At 48.3% G+C, this 23,073-nt stretch overlaps 1 protein-coding gene across 1 annotated transcript in view; it reads right to left on the bottom strand.

The window, feature by feature from the left end:
* The window catches only part of FBLN7 (fibulin 7), a 698,570-nt gene that overhangs the window by 398,028 nt on the left and 277,469 nt on the right, over positions 1 to 23,073 (bottom strand). The gene's annotated exons all lie outside the window — the stretch shown is intronic.

Below are 23,073 nucleotides of genomic sequence, written 5' to 3'. Positions count from 1 at the left end.
TTCACCTCCTGCGACTAAATGAATTACTTTTGCAGCAGAGGTATGCAATAACGCTTTGTACATGTTTGCACTTGATATTTATGACTGTTTCAGATACGTCTCCGTGTGCATTTTTTAACTGCACACCACAGGATGTTTTCCCCCGTTTATTGATTTATTTTTATACTCGCCCTGTTGTCAAAATGGCTTGGCATTGTCGCTCTTGAGCAGCATCACCCTTAAAGCATGTTAGTTAGATTGTTTGTGTGGGGTTTGAACGTTTCAGTCAAATCTCTGTCATCCAATGACAAGAATGTGCATTTAATGTACAGTGACTTCATGATAAGGCAGTATTCTGAGATTTGCATTGGAACCTTTAAAATAAAATACTGGTTGTTTTTTTAGTTCATCCTTGCATACTACGTCATATGTTTATATGCAATTTTGGTGGAATCCTATTATAGAGGACGGCTGAATGGTAGGTGATATGTTGATTTTGATAGGGAATATGTATTTTTACACACATCAGCATGAACAATAGTTTCTCGTTAGGTGTGGCAGATAAGACCCTTTATGTCTTTGCATGCTACATTTTCAATTACATCTTTGATCAGCCATAGGATTATATTAGTCTGATCACCTTTCTATAGGTTGTGTATGGGTATTCTGCCACCTTCTTTGGCATATATGGTGGACTAGTTTATATCTGAAAGGTATGGTGAGTCATCAGATTTTTTGTCAGATTCAGCTGTTTATGTAGGTCATGCATTTTATTCATGGAGCAATTGTTTGTAATGATCGGAGCAGATATTTCTTAGATGCTTCTGTAACTGCTTAAGTTTGTGCCCCCCACCCCTTAGGGCTGACTGATTCTAAACATTGGCGAAATTTGGGAATTTTCGACTCAATCTGACATCTTGGATTGATAAAATGACTGATGTGATACGACTTTTCAAAAATGTTTTTTTTAAATAAATAAATTGTATCCTGTGAAAGTGATGTGGATACAATACAATTGCTTTCATGACCTTCGTAACTGTCATCACACATCTAAGCATTACAGTTATAGGAATATGCTGCAAATAGCAAAGTACTCAGTTCATAGAGCATTGCAATGGTTTATCAGTTGACATAAAGGAGGATAGACCGGTGAGCTGGTGTCATTACATCCTGCTAAGTCCAGAATCATTACAATAAGGAATACAATTTTGTGAAAATGTAAAATGTTAGAACTACAAACCAAAGCACCCTGACTGTATTGCCCCCTCTCTGATTTAACCTACAACCATTCAGTTTCTATAAGCTGACTATCTGTTCCCCACTAGAGGGTGAGCGGGGAAGGGCCTGTGGTGGGTAAGTGTGTGCTAGAAATGAGTTTGCCTGATTCGTCTACGGGGCAAAAGTCGTCCTAAGCTACTGGTGAATTCCAGATGTGGTGAGGTCTGTCCTTGTCTGCCTCTTGTGCTTTGACTTGTTCTAGTAATATATCCCATGACAATTTTATGGGGTGCTCACGGGGCTCTTAATATTGTATTCTACAGAGTGACTGGCTTTCGGTCGATCCCCATTGCCATACTTCATCCCTCCAATTCAAGGGGATTTCCAGCATCTGGTTGTCCGTCTCTTATCCAAAACCAGTGGTAGGTCCACAAATCGTGTAGTCGCTCTTAGTGTCTGAGGCCTGGGATAAAGGCCAAATATACAGTGTTCCATCATATCCCAGTGTTTCGTGTCCAGCAAAGATCTGAGGGAATTTCGGTCCTGTGTCCAGTAAGTGCTTAACAATCGGCAAGACCATAGCATGTGTATTAAGGAAGCTTCCTCGGCATGGCAGCGCAGACATGCTGCTGAAGATATATTCTGTGCAGTTTGTGCAGTGTCAAATATGCTCTATATAGTAGCATGAACTGGATAAATTTAAACCAAGTGTTTTGGGGTATCTTGCTAGGATATTCAACTACTGAAGTCCATTCTTTATCGTTTGAAGTGCAGCCCACCTCAGTTTCCCATTGTTTACATAAGGGGACCAGCAAAATATTTAGGTGAGGGCCTCTCCATATCATTTGATTGAGTGTCTCCCAGCTCCCATCTTGTGTACTGCCTGAATAAACTCATGTGTGGTGGGTTCCTCTCTCCTTGGTGCCCAGTGCATATGGATATAGTGTAATATATTGGCATGTGTCAGAAAGTAAGCTCCAGGGAAGTCATGTATGTGCATTAAATCATGATGTGACCATTATCAAACAAGTCACCAACCACAGTGACCCCTCTGTCTTCCCACAGTTCCAGCTTAGAGGAAGTAAGGGCATCGAGAGGGGTGGGTACGCCACACAGTGGAATATTTTGGGCATATAGGGTAGTGTTTTGTGTGCATCGGAGTGCTTGTTTCCAATATGTGACAGCATTTCTTAAAAAGAGAGGGAACTGGAGAGGGCACACTGCTCCAAGCAGTAGGAGTTTGTGTAACTGGCCAAAGCATATCATCGATTGGTATAACCAATTTCCTGCAAACGGAGACTTGTGAGCCAAAGTGAGAGCCATTTTATTTACACCACGAGGCAAGAGGAATGGAAACCCAGAGCCCCTAAACCGCAACTCATTGTTGGTAACTATAATTACAAGAGGCTAACCCGGTGTCTCCTGGGGCCCCATATGAGATCAAGTAGGATGGAGTCCAATGTTTTAAAGACAACATTTGGGATTATGATGGGTAAGTTAACTAAGTAGTAAAATAATTTTGGCTGCATGACCATTTTGGACAATGCCAGATGGCCCAGGATGGATACCGGAAGATCATCCCAGAATTTCACCTATGTGCGTAGGATAGCTATAGTTTTAGTTAGGTTTCTGTCCAGGTCTTCTGGCATCCTGTAAACCTGAAACCCGAGATAGCGGAATGTAGCGTATGCTACTGGTATAATCTGTTTGCTCCTGGTTACTGTGTCTCAAATTGAGATGCTGTGAAAAAAGAATGCATAGATTTGGAGTGGTTAACATGGAGGGTGGACATTTCTTCAAGTGAGTGTAATAATTCAGAAATCGGTTTGAGTTTTTCTTGTAAATCCCTAGTGTAAAGAAGCATGTTGTCTGCATAAATGGACACTGCATGTGTATGAGGGCTGTTAGAAATGGGGTTTCTGGTTGGCTAGGGTATGCACCTCAGCCAGGCAGAACCTACCCATTCTAGTCAGGGCAAGGGAGTTACACGTCCAAGATAACCCCTGCTCACCCCCTTGGTAGCTTGGCACGAGCAGTCAGGCTTAACCCGGAGGCAATGTGTAAAGCGTTTGCACAACACACACAACACATGTGACGCAATATCCCCACCACAAAGAAAACACAACACCAGATTATATGAAAATATACTGTATTGTACACAAGGCAATTATCAGACCAAACATCACATATCAGTACTATCCTGCTACCTTAGCAGTTGTCAGAACATTACACATTAGTTACTCTGCAACCTAGCAGTAGTCACACATAACACACAGGTTACTCAGAATTCTGCATCATAAGCAGTAGTCAGGAAAACACGTTATTACATCACAGCACTTGTCAAAAGAATATCATAAAATGCCCATAGTAGAAACATTAGAAAACATATGGCAAGTTAGAAAAACATATTAGCAAGCATGTCCATAAAAGGAAAATTTGCATACACATATGTAAAAACATCAAACGCAGGTAGGTAATATATGAATCAAACAAAAGTCTGTAGAAAGAACTTTGGATTGCAACTATATTGGTCCTTTAAACAGTACCTGGTTGGATGAAGGCACCTCCAGTGCCTAGAAGGCGAACAATGGGGCCCCCGGCGCTCCTATGCGCAAAACGGGGGCCTCCCTTATACTCTGGGGTCAGAGGAGGGCGACATGCACCTCCTCTCTTTTATAGACAGGCTCCTCCGGGGACCGTGATTACTGGGGGCCCCCCAGGCCCTCAACCGGCCCTCACGAGGGGGGCCAAAGCCAGCAAAAACAACTTAGGGCAGGAGGGGGGCACCACGCACCCCCTCCAGTTTAATGACAGGCCCCTCCCGGGACCTGCAATCTCTGGGGGCCCCCCGGGCCTCCACTGGCCCTTCCACCAAGGGGGGGCCCCACAATAATGCCCGTTTTACCTAACAGCAGAAAAGGAGCGTCCTGCTCCTAAAGCAGAGGGCAGGGGGAAGGAGGCACTCCCCACGCCTTCCCCTGGTCCTGCCGTGAAGCCACAAGAAGATCGGACCCCTCCTGGGGCCCGAGCAGACACTCGCCTGCACCCGATGTGGTGCGCAAGTGTTCTTCCAGCTTCTTGGGCCGCTGCGGTGATCTTATTTAAAGGGGCACAATGCAGCAAGGAGCCTACGAGCTCCCAAGGCTCAATAAGCGCGCTGCAATCAGCGCTATGGCAGCCGCAACTACGGAGAAGCACCCCTCGTGAAGAAATGGATGCAGGGGTCAGGGGCCACAGCACCCTGCCCCTGGGAGCAGAATCTTAAGACAAGGTCCTCAGGTGGAGGGCCCAGCTACAGGACAGCACAAGGGAAAGGCAGCAAGTGGCAAGTCCTTCACAGTGACCAGGCAGGTCACAGGTCAGTACAGCAGCAGCAGTCCATGGCGGTTCCTGGTGAGTCCTTTCAGCCTTTGGTGTCCAGTTCCAAGATGATTCCAAGAGTCTCCAAATTGTGGGGAAAATTCCCCTGTACTTATAGTCAGTTCTTACAGTGTTTTACAATGGTAGGGAGAGGCGGTTCCAGCCAGTTACAACTGGTTGTGGGAGTGCCCCCTCTCTCCTTTCAGCACAGGCTCCAAACATCAGTGGGGGGTTAACGACCCTATTGTGTGAGGCCAGGGCACAGTCTTTACAAATGCAGGTGTGCCCCGCCTCTCCCTTCTCTCAGCCCAGGACGACTATTCAGTATGCAGATGCACCTCTGTGACACCTCCACCCTCCCTGTGTACAGGCTGTCTGAAAAGTATGCACAAAGCCCCAACTGTCACTCTGCCCAGACGTGGATTGGAGTCAAGCTGCAAAACACCAGAGTCATAAGCACAGATAAATGCACACTTTCTAGAAGTGGCATTTCTGTGATAGTAATAAAAAATACACCCACACCAGTAAGCAGTATTTATTATCACCATCACAACCATACCAAACACGCCTACACTACCCCTCATAAATCAGACAATACCCTTTACACATAAGGCAGGGCATTTCTAATGCAATCCTATGAGAAGGCAGCACTCACAGCAGTGAGACACCAAGTTAGGCTGTTTGTCACTACCAGGACAGACCATGCAATATGGCACATGTCCTGCCTTTCTACATACATGGCACCCTGCCCATAGGGCTAGCTAGGGCGTACCTTAGGGGTGACTTACATATAGTAAAAGGGGAGTTCTGGGCCTGGCAAGTAAGTTTAGATGCCAGGTCCCTGTGGCAGAAAACTGCGCACACAGGCCCTGCGCTAGCAGGCCTGAGACAGGTTTGAAAGTCTACTTCAGTGGGTGGCGCAAGCAGCGCTGCAGGCCCACTAGTAGTATTTAATTTACAGGCCCTGGGTATAGAGATACCACTGTACAAGGGACTTATAGGTAAATTAAATATGCCAATTAGGTATAAGCCAATCATACCAACTTTAGATGGGAGAGCACCTGCACTTTAGCACTGGTCAGCAGTGATAAAGTGCTCAGAGTCCTAGAGCCAACAGCGAGAGGTCAGAAAAACCAGGAGGAGAGGAGGCAAAAAGACTGGGGATGACCCTGCGTAAGGCAAAAAGTCCAACAAGGGCCACTTGGGATAGCCCAAGGTGTGGATTCCTGCCTCACCATTTGAGCAAAAGGTTCCATTGCTGGCACGTACAGCAGTGGAGACAATGGGAAGCACTGACGTGTACCTCTGGAAATGTACTGATCCGAGATGTGTGTTCCCATTTTTGCTCTTACTGTAGGGGCAGTGTAGAGCAACTTGATCCAATTAATGAAGGTTTGGTATTTATTATACGCTCTCAAGTTGAAGGGAGTTGAAGGTGTGTTGAAGGTCTGGGGAAAGGCAACTGGCAGTTGCGTATGTATTGTGCTTAGTTTCCATAACTTGCTAGAGTCTGTGAATTTTCAGAGAGGTACTCCGACGGGGAACAAAGCTGCATTGGTCTGTGTGAATAAGCTCTGGAACTAGAGGGAGTAGCCGTGTGGCCAAACCTACTGAGGATTTTATATTTAGTGGTTAATAGGGAAAGTGGTCGGTATGAGAAGAGGTTGTCTGTAGTGCAGCCTGTAAGTAAGGAAGTGACCAGTGCCGGCCTGGTGGAGGATGGTAAACCACCCGCCTTTAGGGACGCCGTAAACAGTTTCTCTATGGGCAGAATTAGTTAGAGTGCAAAAGTGGAGTAGAATTCAGTGGGCAACCCGTCGACTCCAGGAGCCTTGTTATGGGTCAATTCTCCAATTGCTTGTTTTAGTTCAGAGGGTGTTAGTGGGGTCTAATGGCTTACTCGTTGGGGAGGATATTTTGGGAAGGTCCAGACTATTAAATAAATCTTGTCTAATAGTAGATGAAAGGGCTATATATGCCTTGTAAAGTTCAGTGTAATACAAGCGGAAGGCTTCATTAATTTCTGCATGTGTGGTGCATATGGCACCAGACAGCATTGTGATCGATAGGACCAGGGTAGGGGACAGCGGAGGGTGGATCATGCAGACGAGCAATGCTCCAGCTCTGTTGCCTTCTGATTGTATGCTCAATAGTCTATGACATGGAGGCATTCTAGCAGTTCTGCATGGCACACCCTAGCGACGTGGAGTTCTTCCAAGAATGAGGTATCTTACAAAGATTCACATTCCAGTGTATTCAGCCGGTCTTCAGTGTCGCCTAGTTCACGTTAGATGGACTGCCAGGCTCCAGTGATCGTGGCTAAGGAGACTCCATGAATCACAACTTTGAAAGCTTCTTATTCTACAAGTGGCATGGAGGCGGTGCCCTCATTCTCAGTGAAATAGGTATTTATCACAGCGCCAGAGTGTCACAGAATACTGGCGGTCATTCTGACCGCGGCTGTCGGCGGCCATTCCCGCCGAAAGACCGCTCTGCGGTCAAAAGACCGCGGCGGCCATTCCGGCTTTCCCGCTGGGCCGGCGGGCGACCGCCAGAAGACCGCCGGCCGGCCCAGCGGGAAAGCCCCTTCAACAATGAAGCCAGCTCGGAATGGAGCCGGCGGAGTTGCAGGGGTGCGACGGGTGCAGTGGCACCCGTCGCGATTTTCACTGTCTGCAAAGCAGACAGTGAAAATCTTTGTGGGGCCCTGTTAGGGGGCCCCTGCAATGCCCATGCCGGTGGCATGGGCAGTGCAGGGGCCCCCAGGGGCCCCACGGCACCCGTTCCCGCCATCCTGGTTCTGGCAGTGGACACCGCCAGAAACAGGCTGGCGGGAAGGCGGTCGGAATCCCCATGGCGGTGCTGCAAGCAGCGCCGCCATGGCGGATTCCCTGGCCCAGCGGGAAACCGGTGGGAAACCGCCGGCTCCCCTTTTCTGACCGCGGCTTTACCGCCGCGGTCAGAATCGCCAAGGAAGCACCGCCAGCCTGTTGGCGGTGCTTCCGCCGCCCTCCGCCATGGCGGTCATGGACCGCCAGGGTCAGAATGACCCCCACTGTGTCTTCCAAATGGGTTGGCTGCATTCGCCATGTGTAGACAGGGGTCGGAACCCGATCCCAGGACAGAATCATATCTAGTGGATTGTGGTCCGAAAGGGTCTCATCCAGATACGTGGTGTTGGTAAACTTGTGGATCATGTGTGAAGTACAGTAAACATATTCGAGTGTAGCATGTGGGATGTGTGTGGGAAAAGAAGGAATATTCCCTCGCAGCATTGTTGTATATCCTCCGTACAACGGTTGTCATCCATTTTGACACCCAGCTAGAAAGGGCTTTCAGATATTTTAATGGCCCCAGTGCAGTGCAAGGGAGGATGCGAACTGTATAAGTCAGTGTCTTTAACAACATTGAAATCACCTCCTATCTCTCAAGGAAGATGTTCCCATTTAGCCACTACTATGGAAATGGAAATGTGCTGGAGAAATACTTCCTGATCAGTATTGGGGCTGCATATATTTCCCAGTACTAATAATTCCGAATTAAGCAAGCCCTTGACAAATACGTAACGTCCATTAACGAAAAATGTTGTATCTTGTACTGCAAATGGGACGCCGGCACGTAATCAGATGGCAGCATCTCAAGTAAACCCGGAGTATGTGGTGGTAAACAATTGGCCTCTCCATTTGTTGCACAGTTTATTGTCCTCAACAGCTTTTAAGTATGTCTCTTGCATATAGACTATGTTGGCCTTACATTGGTGTAACTGCAATAAGAGTCTATGGCATTTGTGGAGTGAACCCATACCCCTGACGTTCCACGTCAGCAATCTATAAGATTGAGGTGTAGTAGGCATGGCAATAATGTATCCTTATCATCGAATGGGGCATTCCCACCTATGGTTGCAAAAGTGTGGTATACAGGGGACGGGTGACAACAGTCAATAAAAGTAATAACAAATACTGGGTCCAACGGAAACTTCACGTTCGACTAAAACAACATCAGCAAAGAACAAACATAATCAATAAGAGAAGTAGTGCAATAGCTTATGTGGTGATCCAGCTCCTTCGTAAGGGCATTTTCAAAGGGAAACATTTCGAGTTTGAGCATGGCACATGGGTGCCTTAATATACATGTGTTATAATCACTGAAAAAATCTACTGATAAGGAACATATCTATGCATGTACTTACAATCACACGAGAAGAGTATACCGTATGAAAGAGTAATCACTCGAAGGATCGAGTGCCTTTGAAAGCATGAGTGGCAGGTATGCTGGCCTACATTTGGCCTAATCTTAATGTGAGAACACAACAACAAAATTAACGCAGGCAGAAGTGCATTAAACAAAATAGTCATCTAAGCTTTGCATTTCCAGGGGAAATAAGAGGAAGTGAAAATAAAAGATCCGGAGATAGAGGGAAGGTGGGGGGAGGTATGAGAAGATGGGGTGGAGAGAAGGAGTAAAGGGGGGAATAAGGGAGCAGGAAGAGGGTGGAGGGAGGGAAAAGTGAGGAAGGCTTAGCTACACACCCAACCGACTTAGGGGCTCATTTACAAGCCCCTTGTGCCGCCGTTGCGAAATTCTGTTTTATGCTGAGGTGGAAACAGTCCCCAACACAGTGCCGCATTTACAAACTGATGCAATGGTACCACTGAGCCAGTTTGTAAAGCCTTGCACAACATTATACCTATGTCAGGTATAATGTATGCAAGGTAGGTGTTCCCCTGCAAAAAGCCCCACAGGAATGGCAGTGAAATCTACAAGATTTCACTGTGCCATTCTGCACCGTCACAGCATCATTTTTTTAACACTTGCTGAGGGCAGACGTTAAAGTGATTCTGTGCTGGTTTTAATGGGACCCCCTTAGCATTGCTAGACTACAGTAAAAAAAAAATACGTTAGTCCAGGAATGCTAAGGTTTAGCGCCACAACTGCATCAGAATTTCACTTGTGGACACTGTACGCCATGAAGCACTGTACTATAGATACAGTGCTCTTATGGCGTTGTTAGGGGGGCACAGAACGGCGCAAGAAAACTGCCACGTCGATCATGATGCCCCAGTTTCTACTAAATGATGCCCTTAGACTGCTCCCTTTACTATTTAGACAGTATATCAGGTCCAAGCCTAGTAAGTCTTAAACCACTGTATCCGCAGTTTGTGGTGTCACTGATGGGAAAAGAGCTGTAATGGCATTCGAGTCCGAATCCGAAGCAGCACTTGCCTAAGAGCTAGAAGAGGGTTGAGGGCATCGCATCCAGGACCACCCCCTGTCCGTCCAGTGCTTATTGTGGAGTAGACATCAATCTGGAGAGCACTGCATGTGCTCCCTGCAATCCTGACCTCAGGATAGGTTCTGTATATTCCTCTGGGAGCGGTTGAAAAGGTGGGGGCATGCATTAGGATATTTCTGCTCTGTCCCACACCGCCTCCGCTGAGTCAAAAAACAGAGTAGTTCGATCATGCATTAGTTTAAATTTGGCTGGATATATCAGCGCATAAATGACTCCTTCAGTATGCAATTGTTGCTTAACTGCCTGGAAGGAGGCTCGATGGCGCTGCATCTCACAAGTGTAATCAGAGAACAAGGAAGTTGTGCCATTGCCCATGATGATAGGAGTTTTTACTCTGCCTTCTGCAACATATCATGATCTCTATGTTTGAGGGTGCGTGCAAGCCTCGGACGTGGGGGTGCTCCTGTGGGGCGGGGCTGTCTGGTTGGTACTCCGTGGATGCGTTCCACCTTGAACATGGCTAAAAGCACTTGAGGGGTTATGGCCATCTGAAACCAGCTTTCGATAAACTGCATAGGGTTGGTGCCCTCTGACCCCTCAGAGGCACCAAACTATAATGGTCCACAGACTTAGGGCTCTTACTGGTGAATCATAGAAGGCATCCATCTGTTAAAGGAGTTATTGCATCTAATTTGATGTGTCGATTCGTATTTTGCACTGTGAGAAGCCAGGGTTGCACTTATTGTGGTTGAAACAGACAGCGTGCAGTTAGGCACCTTGTGCGTGAAGCGGCCTCCGCCCGATGGGCTGCAGATTATATGGGAGACAGTGAGGGACTAGCAAGGCACAGAATTTATATGTTGGGCATGTGGTGCTTTAAATGTCTCTAGATAAAACAATCAGGTTTGTTTTGATGTAAATTGCCCCTGTAGCTGCTGTGTTATAACTCTAGGCCAGGCAGTCTTTCCAATCTAGAAAAACAAAACTTTTCAAGCGAGGTGTCTCTGTAAATGAGGCCTCAGTGTGCAACCGCATAGGGCCCGGGCCCAGACAGCAGTGGGGGAGAGGGGGCAGATGCAGTGTGAATATGTGCTATTCTGTGTCCTTGACCTTGAGTTTGCTTAAGCAAGCAATTATAGTTGTGTCCCAAACTCACCAGCGTTGTGTCCTTGCAGCAGTCAGGTAGGCTGCACCGAAGATCACTGTTGGCGCCTTGGCCAGGCTACAAGTGTGGGGGTGGAGGAGGCGCCCACTCCAAACGTCCCTGAACCCCAGTGGCAGCCCCCAATGTGGTCACTTTCCCTCAGGGAGAAGCCATGTGGTCCCAGGGTGCCACCCACCTTGCAGTGCGAGGGCCGCTACGCATGGCTGTAGTGTAGCCACCAGTGGTGGCTGGTGACATTTGAAAGTGGTGGGGCGTAAAAGTTAGGGATGAATTTTCATGATCCGCATTTATTGTAAACACAAAGGGAATAGCATCCCCTTGTTTTCCTGTAGGAGATAATAGTCGAATCACATCTATGACTGCCAGATTAACTCAATAATCCTGTTTATCTGTCTTTAATCTCGCCTTCTACAGGGTAAATCAATAGTGCGTAGCCCTTGTAATTGAAATCAGACTTCTTGTGGTGTCTGCCCTTGGACACAGGAGGCAGGCTGTAATTATCTGTTCTGTCTTTATCCTCCAGGAGTGAGGCAGACCTAATTATGCCACTGAAAGGCCTAGATTTTCAACTGTTGCTGTTAGTCCCGTGAACGGAACAGCCACAGAACACCATCTTCCCGTGAATTGTTCTTAAAGTGCTCGCTGGCACAGCTTGAGGGACGTTCACTGGCGAGGAGACAGGGAGTCCCTTCCTGTTGAATGAACGTGTGGAGCAGCAAGAAGAATGACAGCAACCAGCAGACACAAAACTCCAGTAAACTCTTCAGCCTGCAACCCCACTTCCTCAAATAAATTAGAAGCATCTTGTGAACACCCTGTAATACATTTGCCTCGCATTCACAAATCAAGTAATAATAAGTGGCAGGCAGCTTTGTAAACACGCGCAGGCTGTTTCTTTATTTGTGCTTACCTCTTGCAGCTTAGTCTGACGGGAAGTGCCGGCAGAGGCTTGTGTGTGCTGCACTTGTACCGGCCTGCACAGTGAACGGATTGATCCTGCCATGCGGTTCCCCTTGTAAAATGTTTAAACTGCAAATTTGTTTTCTTCATCTAATATACAGCAAGGCCTAAGTACACAGAACATTACGCGCCGTTTCCCGTCAATGGTTTAAGGGATTTGAAATTTGTACTCATTTAAATGACAAACATAACGTCTGATCTCCGTGACAGTTTGACTAGGTGCTGACCCCGACTGATTGAGCAAATCTTCAGAGAACATCTTCCGTGACTTTTTAACTCGGAAATGCAGTTTCTGAAATTCGAGCTGCCATTTATGTAAGAGGTGCAAACACGAAAGGAACAATAGCATTTGCGAACATGTAAAATAACAATACCTTTTACTTTGAGGAGTCGCGGTCGCGGAAGGCCGGGGGGCAGGCAGGTGCCATCCTCATCCGTCCTCTGGGGGCGAGAGCAGAAAGGCGAGGGTGGCAGCGGTGCCGGCCCGGAGCACGGCCACGAGGCGCCTGAAAGCTGTGCTGCTGCTGGTGCGGGCTGCTCAGGAGCAGGAGGCGCGGGAAGCAAACACCTCGTGTTTGCTAACAGTGCATTAGCTGCGCAGTGCGCAGACTCAATTTTGAGCTTGCCGCTGCCTTCCTGCCTGAAGCCCCACCCACCATTTCCCAACTTGTCACAGGGCTACACCCATCCTCCGTGACGAATTGGGAAAGGGTGGGGTGACCATCCTCCACTACCCTGACTGACGTGAAGCCCCTAGCGCTACAGGGCTTCAACCTGAAGCGCCCGGGGCTAAGTTTATCTACACGTCATTAGGGGGTGGAGACTGGTCCTCTGGGCTATGTCTGTGCCAAGCTGATGACCTCACAGGCCTCAGGCTGTGAGCTTATCAGCCCGGCAAACATAGACTCAGTCAGGGGAGGGCCTGGCCTGATCCTGCCAGTCTAATCTCACGTGACCCAGCCCCAAGCAAGAAAGAGGTGTGTGCATTTCTTTTAGGGAGGGACTGGGAGTTAGGGGAGTTTGTTTTCACCTTTTTTTTTTTTGTTATGTTTACGAGGGCGGAGCCCTGATGCCCTTGTGTAGAAACCGCCTCTGGAAGCCACACAGAGTCTGGTGCAGTCAGCAGCGTCCACTCCAACACTCCCAGCAATCAGGTGAGGTGGGGAGAAGGGCCCTCCAGCTCGGTCAGGTCCTCGCAAATGTCCCACGGTGATGTTATCCCAATTCTCCAGACGCACCAGCTGGGTAGGCTGAGTCCCTCTTTGTCTTTGGACTGATTTAGCACCTCTTGCAGTGTGCAGGCACAGACTGATGAATGCCCAGTGTCAGCTCCGGCGTTCTCCCTCCTTATATGAAGTGTTGTGGCGAAGTATTGCTTTGATTTTTAGCGCATTACTCAGGATAAATGATGCACCCGGTCGGAACTCTAGGAGGAGCTGTCCGCCGTTTTCGGCAGTTGGCTACGCCCCCAAACTGTTCAAAAATGTTTGATGGAATAAGAATTAACAGGATGGCCATGTTGGAAGGATAGTGTACATACTGTATTCCTATTTTACTGTTTCAGCATGACCAAACCATTAAGAATAAATGTGGTGGCCATCTAGGAATGGTAAAACACTGGTTCACTATATAAAATAGTATTCCATGATCGGTGCCACATTCAGAATATACTTGACTGCCATCTTGGATTTATAATCTATATAATGTGTCATTGTTTATCTTTCTAAGATAGCTTGCACATTTGGAATCAATGTGACAGCCATCGTATTTTATAATATATGAAATAAGCACTGTAAAAGTTAATAGGCTAACTTTAACATACTAACACTTGACCAGACATACATTCAAAAATACACACTTGTGTATGCCTATGTTTGCCTGCATTAGTATTTTCAAACTAGATCTATTGGTTTTGCCAGTAATTACTGTAGCATCGTGATTGTTTAGTACTGTCTACCCGGACCGCATTAAAGCATGTCAACCACATCTCTGAGATTAGCCGTTACCAAGACAAAGGTAGTTGTGCTTGTCTTTAGCAGACAAAGACACCTCTGACTTGAAAATTATTTTCAATTGTGGTATTCTTCTGGGCTCTTTCAAGTTTGCAATGTTCCGTGTGCTATCAGACTGGTTTTTAGTAGTTATGTCCTTTGTGTGATGTCACATCCAGTCCACATCCAGTGATAAAGAATCACCTTTTCAGTGTCATCTTTAGGATGTTGAGTGCCCAGGGGAAGATGTATTTGGAGGCCCTGTATGGAACAAATTTGAATTATATGTTGAACTTTAACAGAGTCACACAAAAAAACTGTTGAAATATGTCTTCCTTGGGACCCCAAAAATCCTTAAAGTGACTCAGGGAATAGAGTCAGAGATGGAGGTAGCCAGAGAGCAAGAGAGGTTTAGATAGAGAAATAGGATAGACAGTGATCAAAAAAGGATAAAATGCACTTTCCCTTGTGGTTCCTTTGAATGTGAGGGCCCTGGGTAATTGCCCACTTTGCCCATGCTTGAAAGTGTTTCTGCATCTACTACTCATAAGTTCTTCCAACAGGTAGAGTGCTTCAGTCATTTTTGCCACAAGTCACAGCTTTTATCACAATCTTTCAAGGAATCCTTGGTGTCAACAGTTACTCTTTTACAATAGATAAGGGCCAATTCACACAGGTAAGAAATTAAGGCCCTCATTACAACCCTGGTGGTCGGTGATTAAGTGGCAGTAATACCGCCAACAGGCTGGCAGTAGTTACTGCCAAATTATGACCATGGCGTTGAGAACTCAGATAGACAGCCACTTTACCACACCGACCGCCAATGCGAAAACAACAGCCACCACGGCGGTAGCCGCCTACAGCCAGACGGAAGCTAATGTACCGCCCACCGTATTAAGACCCTGCAATTCGTGACCTTTTCCAGGGCGGCACCAACGACATCAGAACCCTGGCGGAAACACTGCACAGAAATGAAAGGACTCACCATTGGAGACAAAGGGAACAACCACGCCACCATGGAGCCCGAGCTGCATGTCTTCCCAATGCTCTTCTACGTGCTGCTCCACCACGAACACCAACGACGGAGAAGATGACGACGGTGACTAAAGCCGCCTAGCACACAAAGGAGGGGGGGAGAAAAAGAGATTGACACCCCCACACGCACAACACACACCCCCACCCCCAATACCATACACACAATCAGCTGCAATAATAAGACATATATACCCCGTACCTCGGATGAAAAATGCAAGGACAACATGAATTTACCAAAGTGAGTGTAAAAAGATCAACACAGTAGAAATAAGAAATATACAATGTAACTGGTATATACAAATGTACAGTTCAAGGGACACTGCCTAGTCCTCAGTGTGCGTGGGCCACAGTGCCACAGGCCAAAGTCCAAGGCCCCACTTGTCACCTGCAACAACATGGAGAGAACACTGCAGTGGCATCCTTTGGAAAATAGGCAGGTACCTCAGGGGGACGGTGAACGGGGGCACCTCAGCCAGCAGATGGAACAAGACCACTGCTTCTGGAGGGGGCAACATGCCCTGTGCTTGGTCCTGGGAAGTGCAAGGCCACAGTCTCTCAAGTGGGTGACTTGCCCACATGGTCTTGAGGGGGCAACATGCCCTGTGCTAGGTCCTGGAGAGTGCAAGGCCACAGTCTCTCGAGTGGGTTACTTGTCCACATGCTCTGGAGGGGGAAACATGCCCTGTGCTTGGTCCTGGGAAGTGCAAGGCCACAGTCTTCGAGTGGGTGACTTGCCCACATGCTCTGGAGGGGGCAACATGCTTGGTCCTGGGGAGTGCAAAGCCACAGTCTCTCAAGTAGGTGACTTGCCCACATGCTCTGGAGGGGGCATCGTGCCCTGTGCTCTTGATCCTGGGAAGGCTGGGGTTGGTGGGGAGTTTACCCACTGGTTCTGGAGGGGGCATTGTGCCCTGTGCCCTTGATCCTGGGGAGGCTTGATCCTGAGGAGGTTGGGGTTGGTGGGTGTCTTACCCACTGGTTCTGGAGGGGGCATCGTGCCCTATGCCCTTGATCCTGGGGAGGCTGGGGTTGGTGGGTGTCTTACCCACTGGTTCTGGGGGGGCATCGTGCACTGTGCCCTTAATCCTGGGGAGGGTGGGGTTGGTGGGTGTCTTACCCACTGGTTTTGGAGGGGGCATCATGCTCTGTGCTCTTGATCCTAGGGAAGCTGGGGTTGGTGGGTGTCTTACCCACTGGTTCTGGAGGGGGCATCGTGCCCTGTGCTCTTGATCCTGGGGAGTGCAAGGTCACAGTATCTCAGGTGGGTGTCATACCCAATGGATTAGCAGGGGCCAGGCCACACATCAGCCCATGGAGGCAGAACTACATACCGTCTGCCAGCGGTGACGGCTGCTCAGTAGTGGTGGTGGTGCTGCTGGTGGTGGGTGGAAGCTCCTGCCCATCACCCTGCCGCCTCGGACGGCTGTTCAGTGATGGTGGTGGTGCTGCTGCTGCTGGTGGGCAGAAGCTCCTGCACATCCCCTGCAGCCTAGGATGGCTGCACAACCATGGTTGGTGGTGGGGGCTCCGTCTGAGTCCCTGCCACACCAACAAATGCAGCACACCTGGGACCCACTCAGCCCTGACCAGTTGTGGATGCCTATGAGCTAGGTAGAGGGATTATCCCTTCAGGACCCTTGCCAACAGGGGACCTAATCTGCAATGTCGGGCCTGGGCTAAGGTCACCCACTAACACACATCCCCTACCCGGATACCACCCTAACATGCATAAGTGGGCACTGTACTCACCCCCTGGTGGCTGCTGTGATGCCCTCAAGCGCCTATCCTGCTCCGGAAAGGCCACCGCCAGTATGTGGGTCATCGGGGGGTCAGGGTTCGATGGGCACCCCTTCCTCGTTGGGAGGCCATCCCCAGCTGGGCCTCCACCGTCTTCCGTGCCCAGTGTCTCAGGTCCTCCCACCGTTTCCGACAGTGGGTGTTCTGCCTGCCGAAGACCCCCAGGGTCTGCACGTCCTTGGTGATGGCACACCATATACCCTTCTTTTGATGGGCGCTGACCTGCAGAGGGAATACACACAGGAAAATAGTATCAGTCAGACAGTCCTGCCTGTTACACTTATGGCTCACCATACTGCTTCACATCACCATTTGCACACACATGGCCCAGCACACAACCAATACGCAGCCCAGAGGACATCCACCCATACACAAGGCCTTCACACACACCACTCCATGCATTCATGCCACATGCATCGTGCTCACAGTGTGCTCACCTGTTAGTCTGAAGGCCCATACAGCAGTCCGTACTGGGGTAGGACCCCATCCACCAGTCGCTCCAACTCTGCCAAGGTGAAGGGAGGGCCTCTTTCCCCGGTCACATAGGCCATGGTAGGTTCCAGACACAGGTCACAGCAGCATATGCAGTGTAGGTCCTCTCCTGTTGAAGATCAGGTAGCAAGTCAGGAATCAGATAGAAAATGGTGGTCACGTCCGTGACGGTGCATATCGTCACCGCCGGCGTAGATCACCATTGGCCACTGTACCCCATAGGGCCTAATGCTAACCAATGAGGAGTTGCACAGCGGTTCCCGACCATCTCCCGTAAGGGCGCACAACGCCAGCGGAATTACCTCACTTCCACCTTCCACCTGTCCCTCCACACAGGACAGGCGGACGCCATTTGGGGGGAGGTCAGGCCCTGGATAATAACTGTGTCACAGTTAAAATTTGGACATAAAAGGCCAAATCCCACTTACCCAATACAAATTGACATCATGCATTGTACTGTTGTGGCTCCTATGTTCAGTTTGTGACCGGCTCCTCACTCCTTTGTCCCTTAGATTGATACTGCTGTGAATGAATAGGAGATGGAGACATACTCCCGTGTACAGACTCGTGGTGGACTTGGCAACAATGGAGGACAGGCACATTATCCTCACCTATAGAGCTGACAGGGCCACAATCACAGAGCTGTGTGCCCAATTGGACCCTGACCTGATATCTGCTATCCGTCACCCCACTGGGATCCCCCCTCTTGTGCAAGTTCTATCAGTGCTCCATTTCCTGGCAACTGGTTCTTTCCAAGTGACAGTGGGCTTGGCAGCAGGAATATCACAGCCAATGTCCTCAGGATTGCTGACCAGAGTGTTGTCTGCCCTGATTAAACACATGTGCAGCTACATTGTTTTTCCCCAGGTGGAGGATTTGGCCACAGTGAAAGCTGACTTCTATGCAATGGGACATATCCCCAACATAATTGGAGCGATTGATGTAACACATATTGCATTTGTGCCCCCCGTCACAATGAACAGGTGTACCGAAATCGTAAGAGTTTTTCACTCTATGAATGTACAGATGATGTGCTTGGCGGACCAGTACATCTCCCATGCCAATGCTAAGAATCCTGGGTCGGTGCATGATGCCTTTATCCTGAGGAATAGCAGCATCCCAAATGTGATAGGCCAACTACAGAGGCACAGGGTGTGGTTAATAGGTGAGCCCTGATTCACACCCAGTAGGTGTTGGTGTATGGGTATGGTGTGGGCGATATGGGATAGTGTGTGGCTAAATGTTGTCCCTTGATATTTGCAGGTGACTCTGGCACACCAACCTATCAGGGCTACAGACCCCTGTGAGGAATGCCAGGACAAGGGCAGAAGAACGTTACAATGAGGCATGTGGGCGAACAAGATGGATAATCAAAAGAACCTTTAGCCTCCTGAAGGCCAGTTTCAGGTGCCTCCATCTAACAGGTGGATCCCTGTGCTACTCACCCAAGAAGGTCTGCCAGATTATCGTGGCATGCTGCATGTTGCACAACCTTGCCTTGGGACACCCTGTGCCTTTTCTGCAGAAGGAGGAGGCTGAAGATGGCTGTGTGTCAGCAGTGGACCCCGTGGACAGTGAGGATGAGGAGGCAGAGGATGAGGACAACAGAACAGCAGTGATACGACAATACTTCCAATGACTCACAGGTAAGACAGTGTTAATTCACATTTCATTGTCAATAATTTGTACATCTTTGGCATTGGCATGCTGTTATTTCCCACTTCTATGCCCACTTACTATATCCTTTTGCAATTCATTTTACAGATGTTGGTGCCCCACGATGGCTCCTGGTGTGATCACTGCAGCCAAATACAGGTCTTTCCTATGTGCACAACTACTGTACAGTTGAATTGCAATGTTTGAACCTGGAAAGCGAATGCATGTAACATACTCCATACTTGTTTTCTTTCCAAGGGTGTTTATTGAAGTGCTAAGAAGAAGAGGGGCAATTGCAAGGGGATGGGGCGATGATGGAGGAAAGTCCGGGGTATTGTCTCAGTCTATTTGTAGCACAGGTGAATTGTCCATGGAGACATAGGAAGGGGAGCAATGGCAGTTCAAGGTGGACAGGGTGACTGAGTGGGACACAAGGGTGACAATCAGGAGAGTCTCATTTCCTGGCGGGGGTCTTAGCAATAGTCTCTGGCTTCTGCCTGGATCGCAGGGAAAGTTTGTGGAGTGGTTTTCCTTCTGCATGGGGAGGGGTGCTGGTGGCCTTTTGGTCCTGTGGCGGGGCCTGCTGTCCACTAGTGGCAATGGAGGTGGAAGGCATTTCAGGTGTCTGGCTAGTGGCAGGGGCCTGCTGATGCAATGGAGACCAGGATGGTGTTGATGGCCTGCAAGTCCTCCCTGATCCCCTGGTACTGTCCCTCCTGCAGCCGCCGGTTCTCCTACACTTTGTCCGGGATCTGGCCCATCGTGTCCTGGGAATGTTGATTTGCTCCTAGGATCTCGGTGATTGCCTCCTGGAGAGTCGGTTCCCTGGGCCTGTCCTCCCCCTGGTGCACAGCACTCCTCCCAGTTTCCCTGTGTTCCTGTGCCTCTGTCCCCTGAACCGTGTGCCCACTGCCACTGACCCCAAGTCTCTGATTGTCTTGGGTATGAGGTGTGTCCCGGGGTCCCTGTAGAGGTGGACACACTGCTGATTGACGTGTTCTGGGGACAGAGGTGTGGGTACGCTGGGTGGATGCTGTGGTGGTGTTTCCAGATGGGGAGGCTCTGCGGTGGTGTGTGACTGTGCCTGGGTAACCAACTGTCCAGAGGTCCCTGATGGGCCAGGTTGGTCATCCAGATCCAGGCAACCAGAGTTGCTGTCATCACTGTGGGCCTCTTCAATTGGGGGGACTGGAAAGTGCTGGCACCTCTTCTCTGCTGACACTGGCTGGGATGCCTGTGGGGATGTAAATGAAGTGTTATTGTTTCTGTGTGTGACATATTGTGCATCGGTGTGTTGCCCTCTTTGGTTGTATTTGCCCTGGCAGCTTTCACTTGTGTAAGTTGGTATATGGTGGGCTAGCTGATTCTCTCTAGTGTGCATGCTTTGTTGATAGGTGTCCATGCAGGGCTGTGAGTGATGTCCATGCATTGGTAGTGCATGCAGGGTTTGGCATTGGAAAGAGTGGGATGTGATGGTGGGGGATGTGGGAGGTGGTGGAGTGATGGGAGTGAGGGTGAGGGTATGTGATGGCATGCAGGTAGGGGGATAGTAATGGTATAGAGTTGACTTACCAGAGTCCAGTCCTCCTCCTACACCGGCCAGGCCCTCAGGATGAATGATTGCCAAGACTTGCTCCTCCCATGTTGTTAGTTGTGGGGGATGAGGTGGGGGTCCACCGCCAGTCCTCTGTGCAGCGAGTTGATGTCTTGCTGCAATGGAACGTACCTTCCCCTGAAGGTCGTTCCACCTCTTCCTGATGTCATCCCTAGTTCTTGGGTGCTGTCCCACGGCGTTGACCCTGTCCACGATTCTCCGCCATAGCTTCATCTTCCTAGCTATAGATATCTGCTGCACCTGTGCTCCAAATAGCTGAGGCTCTACCCTGATGATTTCCTCCACCATGACCCTTAGCTCCTCCTCTGAGAATCGGGGGTGTCTTTGTGGTGCCATGGTTGTTGTTTAAGGTGTGTAGGTGAGGGTGTGTAGGGTAATGTGTTGGGGTGTGTGATGTGGGGTGCGTGAGTGGTGTATAGGGGTGAGTGGTATGTGGCTCTGGTTGTGTGAGCGGTCTTGCTGTCTCTCTCTGGTGGCAATAATTTGTATTCGTAAAGGGTTGTGGGTAATGTGGGTGTGTGTTTTATAGTGGTGTGGGTGTGTGTATGGGTGTCAGGTGTGTGTTATTTAAATTGACCAATGTAGTGTTGTTTTGTATGTGTGTGTGTATTTTGAGCTTGGCTGTATGTACCACCAATGGTTTACCACATTTGAATGCCCGCTGTGGTGATTTGTAGGTCATAATGTGATGGGCATTGTTCTGTTGGCGTAACAGTGTGGGTTTGGATACCGACAGTTTATCACTGACCTTTGGTGTGGTGGGTTTGTGTCTGTGGCTGAATAGTAACGGATTGGTGTGTGTGTGTCATAATATAGTGAAAGGATATGCGCTGCGGCGGGGGTATGTTGGCGGCAGTCAGCATGGCGGTAAGTGGGATTTACCACCAATGTCATAATGAGGGCCTAAATATGTAAAGCAAAAGCATGCCTGTAGTAGTTTATGCTTAATCATTAGCCCCATGTGCATTATTTTGATGTTCCTGCACATTTGTTTGTTGCACTTATCATATATACATAGTGCCTTGTACTATGATGAGATATCCATTTTAGGGGCATATATTCAGGCAAAATGATCACTAGTTGGGTGCATTGTATGTATGTGTATCTTATTTGGCCATGCTGAACATCAAGCATGGATCCAGCCATCCTGAGCTACCATTGTGGTGCCTGCAGTGAAGTATTTGTAAGGTATTCACTTACAATCCAGATTTACTTCCACAATTGATTTTTCATAATGCACACCTCTTCCTATGCACACTCTAATTACAATGGAAGGATTGGTGCGCTTCCATGTGCTTTCTGCATTATTTATTTTATATACCTATGGCTCTTGAGTGTTCACTAGGTGCTCAAAAGTCAACTATTGGAAACTATAGGAAAAGCTTAACACGGTTTTAAAAAATTTTAAGAAAATGCGTGATTTCCAGAAAGATTACTTTTTAAAGATGGTATGATACTGGGATTTAACTATAGCTGATCTCCAATAATTTAAGTTCTTGGTCTTGTTTCTAGAATAGAATTACTTTTACCAGGAGGATTTGTGGAAAAAGAAAGATAATGATAATTGCATGAGGGAATGATTCAGTATCTAGTGGTTTTATCATCCAGCGAGAGCGAGAGAAAGTGTTTTACAAAAGCACCTTCAGAGGAATATTAAAGATTACGGTCTTTTAATGAACTCATTGCATAAAGGGGAAAGAAAAATAATCAACAAATATGCTCATCTTTCGATTGCGCAGTCAAGCTCCTCTCCTCAGTTTCTTTTCATATGTGTATTTTGTATTTAACATTGCAACTAAGTCCCCAAACCAGATGGGGATCTGGAGACTATAGGCTCCTACTACCAGCTCTCCTTGACTAAAGGGGATGTGAACATTCTTTCCTAAATCCTAGCTAATAGATTACGGGGGATAATTGAGCAACTGGTGAATGAAGATCAATGTGGATTCATACCCAATAGAAGTACCCTTTCAATATTCCCAGGGCTCACACATGCCATGTACTCTGTACAGGACTCACAAATGTAGACGGAGGTGGTTGACCTTGATATCAAGAAAGCATTTGATATGATCAGATAGGATTTTATATGGGCTGTTTTAGCACAGGTGGGATTTGGCATGAATTTGCTGAGATAGATAGCCTTGTTGCTCTCAGTGCCAAAAGCCAGGGTTCGGTCCCGGAGATATATCTCTGACAGTTGGGAAATACAGAGAGGAACCCGACAGGGATGTCCCTTGTCTCCCCTCTTATTTACCCTGGTCATAGAGCCACTAGCAACAGACCTGTGGGTGTTACTGCAGGTGTTGGGGATAGGGGATACAGAACACATAGGCCCTTATTTCTACTTTTTTAGCGCTGCATTTGCGTAGTTTTTTAATGCAAAATCGGCGCAAACTTACAAAATACATTTGACGCAAATGCGGCGCTAAAAAAGTATAAATAAGGGCCATAGTTTCCCTCTATGCCAATGACAGCTGGAGAACCCAGTGCCAATTTCGATCTATGCATTGCAGAAATTTGGGAGGCTGCGGGACTCAAGGTGAATGTAGCGAAATCTTCAATATTCCCCATC

The sequence above is a fragment of the Pleurodeles waltl genome, chromosome 5, assembly GCF_031143425.1.
Source record: "Pleurodeles waltl isolate 20211129_DDA chromosome 5, aPleWal1.hap1.20221129, whole genome shotgun sequence".
Taxonomy (NCBI): Eukaryota; Metazoa; Chordata; class Amphibia; order Caudata; family Salamandridae; genus Pleurodeles; species Pleurodeles waltl.
The sequence above is the reverse complement of the archived record's forward strand: the minus strand, read 5'-3'. Positions and strand labels throughout refer to the sequence as shown.